Below are 6,385 nucleotides of genomic sequence, written 5' to 3' on the forward strand. Positions count from 1 at the left end.
GTATAATGTTCTTCACTCTCTCTATCAAGCTGCAAATATGTGTAAAATAAACCATATTTCATAAAGACACCAGCTTCCACTGTGCCTCATTCCAAAGAAACACAAACCTTGGTGCACTGCCAAGACCCCTACAATCTCACTACTGCTCAGCAGAGATTGAGGTGGCCAGTAACAACACATTTCCAGAGTCTGCTTGATAAACCTGGTTTTATTTTTCTTTTATTTTTTGCTTTATAATATAAAATTTATATCAACCTTGACAAAACAGGCAATTGCAGCAGCTAATTAAAAAACACAAGCAGATGGAATCTGCAGAGTAATTTGAAAACAGGGAGAAATCTGCAACATTACAAAAAGACTTTTGTATTAAATCAAGCTGATTTACCAATGATTAGAAAACAAGAGTTTAATTTTATAATGTAACAAACCATCTCGTAAGGTAAATGACCCCTGGATGCTTAAGTCCAGTCAAAGGTGACTATGGGGGTGCTGCGCTCATCTCACTTCAGGCCAAGACTAAACCATTTCTGGCACAATGGGACACCGTGACGAGTGCCAGAGTGCAAGGAAATGCTGTTTACCTTCCTGCTGCAGCAGTACCTATTTATCTACTTGCACTAGTGTGCTTTCAAACTGCTAGGTTGGCAGAAGCTGGGACAGAGCAACGGGAGCTCACTCCGTCTCATGGATTTGAACTGCCAACCTTCCGATCAGCAAGCCCAAGAGGCTCAGTGGTTTAGACCACAGCACCACCCGTGTCCCTTAAAAACCATCTAGTATGCAAATGCAAGCAGATTAGTGAATAACTTGTTCCAGAGTTTTGCAGTGGCCACTGCATATATGGTAGTGATTGTTTTAAGAACAAAGACACATAATTAAGTCACAGAGCTCAGTCCAAAAAATCATTTTCATGGTTGTGACTTGGAAGTCTTCTGCTCAAATCCCATTTGATCTGCAAATTAATTTAAACACTTTGGTTAAAAGCTCCCTGCCTTCCTAATATCACATTTCTGAGGGCTGAAATATCTTCCTGTTTTAAAATTCCTCTTATCCTTCCGTCTGAAGTAAAGCATAATACCACAATTGGCTGTATATACACGTTATGTCAGGAATGTTAAAGCCCATGGGAATACCTAACAGTATTAAGGTTAAATTACACAAAATGCAGGAGATCCATGAGTGGGTCTCCTGATGTTTTCATCTTTCCCAAATATCATTAGAGCAGTAATACCCAAGGAAGGCTTAACCCTTCTCCTCACAAGAGATTTTTCCCATCTAAAGTGCTCTCTCTGGTTCTGTTAGCTCCACAGCAAGTGTTGTGGCACATGGCTAATAATAAAGTTCCTTCCACTCAGCTACACAACTGAGTTGCTGTCCTGTGGCTGCTTAAATGGACAAAGAAAATATTGGCCCATAGTTTTTCTATTAGATTATAAACATGGAAAAACAACAGAACACTGGCTGCTTGATCAGCACTGGCTGCAAGACATACTTGTGACCCCTTTAGTTAGAGTACATTTTCTTTTTGACCAGTGCTTTGGTGTGTGATATTGTAAAATCTATGGGTGCTCAAGATCCAAAAGGTGGTGCCACAGGAGCCAGCTCCTAGGGTCTAAGTTCCCTTCGGGCATCCCCATAAAATATTTGAGGGAGCCAGGCCCTCCCAAAGTTAATGGGCACTGCCATTCAAATGGTGGGTGGGTGCTGTGTCATGTGACTGATTATGTGGGGCAGGGCTTACCTGTCCATCACCCCCAATATTTTATTAAAGTTGGCATCACTGGGTAAAGAGGGTAAAGGGACCCCTGACCATTAGGTCCAGTCGTGTCCAACTCTGGGGTTGCGGCGCTCATCTCGAGTTACTGGCCGAGGGAGCCGACATACAGCTTCCGGGTCATGTGGCCAGCATGACAAAGCCACTTCTGGCAAACCAGAGCAGCGCACAAACGCCATTTACCTTCCCGCCGGAGCAGTACCTATTTATCTACTTGCACTTTGACGTGCTTTTGAACTGCAGGAGCTGGGACCGAGCAACGGGAGCTCACCCCGTCGCAGGGATTCGAACCACCGACCTTCTGATCAGCAAGTCCTAGGCTCTGTGGTTTAACACCACTGGGTAGTGGTGCCCAAATGGAAAACACTTTTGCTAATGCATGGAGGTTGCTGATTTTCCATGCCTCTTCCAATCATGCCCCGTGTCATTCTATTGCAGAGCCCTTCTTTTTTTTTTTTTTTTATAAGATTTTATTATTTTCCAATAAAACAAAGAGAAAACAAAGTACAACATCAACACAAAACATAAGCAACAATAAAAAAAACAAAATCAACATTGAACATAATCAACAATAAACATAATCAACATTCAAAACAATAACAGCAATAAAAACATAAAGATAACATATACAAACCTTAACCAATGTCTATCTTTATATATTTCTTGTTTCTAACTTCTCTGTTTGGGGACTTCCCCCGTTCCCTCCACTGTCTTCAAAAAAACAGATACTTCTTCAAGGTAGCTTTATATCTTGTTCGATTCACATTTACCCAAATTTTAATATACTTAGCTTTTACTTAGTCAAATATCTCAATAACTATGTATCTTATCTTGACAACCCATCTTAACATATTTTGACACATACATCTTTCACATAACAACAATTCCTCTTACCATTTATATCTGACACATATCTACCAAAGCCGATGTTCTGTCTAATTCTGCTCAAATATTCAATTTAACTGATTTAACTAAATAGTCTTTAAATTTTTTCCACTCCTGCGACGCCTTCCCCTCCCTCTGGTCCCGGACTCTGACGGTCAGTTCTGCGAGTTCCATGTATTCCATCATCTTCATCTGCCATTCCTCCACCGTTGGTATCTCTTCACCTTTCCATGTTCTTGCCAATAGAATTCTAGCTGCTGTTGTGGCATACATAAAAAACACTCTATCCTGACTGGGTATCTCTTCATTGGTTATGCTCAGAAGAAATGCCTCTGGTTTCTTACAAAAGGTAACTTTCATTACCTTCTTAAGCTCATTATAGATCTTATCCCAGAAAGCACTTACCGCTGGGCACAACCACCACATATGAAAAAAGGTACCTTTCGCATGTTTGCATTTCCAACATACATCTGACATTTTGGTATTCATCTTAGCAATCTTAACTGGTGTCAAATACCATCTATAAACCATTTTCATTATGTTTTCTCTTAAACCATGACAAGCGGTAAATTTGATACCTTTTTGCCACAATCTCTCCCAGTCATCCATCATAATATTATGTCCTACATCTTTTGCCCAATCTATCATTGAGGATTTAACCAGTTCATCTTTTGTATGCCACTCTAGCAAAAGATTATACATTTTGGAAAGGTTTTTGAAGTTCGATTCTATCAGTTCTGTTTCCAGTTTTGATTTTTCTACTTGAAAACCAACTTTTTTGTCCATTTTAAATATTTCATAAACCTGATAATAGTGCAGCCAGTCGGGGACCTGACTTTTTACTTGATCATAACTTTTTAGCTTAAAGGAGTCCCCTTCCTGCTGCAATATGTCCATATATCTTAACCAGTTTGCAGACATATTCGGTCTCTTATATGCCTTGGCCTCCACTGGAGAGATCCATCTAGGAGTCTTTCTCTCAAACAAGTCTTTGTATCTAGTCCAAACCTGATATAGGGATTTTCTAACAATATGAGACTTAAAAGTTCTGTGGATTTTAACCTTGTCATACCAAAGGTATGCATGCCAACCAAACATATTATCATGTCCCTCCAAGTCCAACACATCAACGTTCTCTAATTTAAACCAATCCTTTAACCAGCAAAAGGCCGCAGCTTCAAAATAAAGCCTTAAGTCCGGCAGGGCAAAGCCTCCTCTGTCTTTAGAGTCTGTTAAAATCTTGAATTTTATTCTTGGCTTTTTGCCCTGCCATATAAATTTCGATAGGTCCTTTTGCCATTTCTTAAAACAGTCTAGTTTGTCCAAAATTGGTATGGCTTGGAATAGAAACAGCATCCTTGGTAGGACATTCATTTTAACCACTGCTATTCTTCCCATTAACGACAGTTTAAGTCTTGTCCAGATCTCCATATCTTTTTTTATCTCCATCCACAATTTTTCATAGTTATCCTTATACAGGTTCAAGTTCTTATTTGTGAGATTGATACCTAGATATTTTACAGATTTAACAAAATTGAGGCCTGTGGCTTCTTGAATTCTTTGGATCTGTTCTGCACTCAAATTTTTACCTAAAACTCTGGTTTTCTGCTTATTTAATTTGAAGCCAGCTACAAGTCCAAATTGTTCAATTAATTCCAAGGCTCTGGGGACACTGCCTTCTGGTTCTTGCAGGGATAGCATCAAATCGTCCGCGAAGGCACGTAATTTGTATTCCTTCTCTCCCACTTTAATTCCTTTTGTCTGTTTATCTTTCCGAATCATATTTAGAAGGACTTCCAGGACCGTAATAAAAAGTAAAGGGGAGATAGGGCACCCTTGTCTTGTTCCTTTCTCTACTTCGATCTCCTCCGATATCACACTGTTTACAATGACTTTTGCTCTTTGTTCTGTGTAAATGGCCTTAATGCCATTTAAGAATTTTTCTCCAACTCCCATCTTTTCCAAATTCTTTTTCATAAATATCCAGGATACTTTATCAAAAGCTTTCTCTGCATCAACAAACAATAGTGCTGCATCTGTATTTATGTCTCTCTCCAGTTTTTCTAAAATGTCCACAATAATTCTCGTGTTATTACTTATTTGTCTTCCTGGCAAGAAACCTGCTTGGTCTCTATGTATATAGTCTTTCAACACTCTTTTCAGCCTTGTAGCCAAAACATTTGCAAAAATTTTATAATCCACATTCAAAAGGGATATTGGACGATAATTTTTCATTAGAGTCTTATCCGTATCTGGTTTTTATCTATTGCAGAGCCCTTCAACTCTTAGGAGATTTGGGGAGGGCACACAGGGGTCTTCAGGCAGGGAAGCCACCCCACCCCATTAATAATTCTGTTCTGTTCATGGGAACAAAAATTGGGATCCAAGCCATAGTCTTCATTTTAGTGCAGTACTGGAGAGAGGAGCCTCAAAGCATATAGTAATATTACTATATGAATCAATGTATAGGGATTTATTTATATTATTTCTCCATATTCATCTGGTGCAGCACAGTTCTAGGCCACATTCACACTATGCATTTGAAGCACTGTGATGCCAACTTCAACTGCCACGGCTTTCCCCCAAAGAATTATGGGAGTTGTAGTTTGTTAAAGGTGCTGAGAGTTGTTGGGAGATGTCCCATTACCTCCCAGAGCAAAAATTACCATAAATCAAATTCACTTCTTTAACAAAGGATATTAAATGAATTTTTATTATCTACTTGCTTGGGTGATTCTGAATGGCTACCAAATACAATCTTAGAACCCAAGAGGTCTTGTGAGACATCTAACCAACCCCTGCTTGATGGAGAAAATCCAAACCTATAGCACCTTCAGCTTTTCCTTCAAGGCTTCTGACAAGGAAGAACCCATCACCCCTGCAAGTAACTGATTCCACGGTCAAACTGCTCCAACTGTTAAGTTTATTTTAATGTTCAGCTGAAAACTGTCCTTAGGTCCTGTCCTCCAGGGCACCAGAGAACAAGTATTATGTATCAGTCCTTTGAGTCTTTGATGTTCCCCGCAGTCTTCTCTTGTTCCTGCTAAAAATACCCAGTTTCTTCAACCTTTTCTGAGAGAACTTGTTTTCTACGTCTCTAACCACCCATTCTTCTTCTCTGAACCGTTTCTGATTCATCCACAACTTTCTTGAGTCACAGCACTCAAAACTGAATAAAGTACTCCAGATGATGTATGATTAATGCAGAATAGCCTTGTTTGAAGCTGCATCACCTTATCAACTCATGTTCAGCAGCTAACAGTTTATAATCCTGAGATCCAATCCTGGGGTCCTTTTCACATGCCAAGTCAGGTATCCCCCAACCTATACATCTACATTTGATTATATTGCTTTTTGCCTAGATGAAGTGTCTGAATGTGTCACTATTGTATTTAAATCTCTCATCCCACCCCCCTTCTCTAGCTTTTGCAAAGCAAAATGGCCATGGGGGAGAGGGACAGAAGGTTAAAAGAGTTAACAGGCCTGTGGCAAGAGCCACCTTTCCCAAATAATGTCTTGCTATTAGAGGGGCAGGCACTATCTGTCTTCAGGTCAGGCACTGACAACTCAGTGACACTAATTACTTGCTTCAGGTAAGTATGGTAGCAGAAAATGTTTTTAAGAGCAGGGTGCCAGTTCCAGGGTGGGCAGAGTATAAAGTGATCCTCTTGTGTGTGGATAAGCTCCTTCCCTGGCTACAGCTCAGGGGCAGCTAATATCTTCCGC

The sequence above is a fragment of the Lacerta agilis genome, chromosome 7 (assembly GCF_009819535.1).
Source record: "Lacerta agilis isolate rLacAgi1 chromosome 7, rLacAgi1.pri, whole genome shotgun sequence".
In the NCBI taxonomy this organism is placed as follows: Eukaryota; Metazoa; Chordata; class Lepidosauria; order Squamata; family Lacertidae; genus Lacerta; species Lacerta agilis.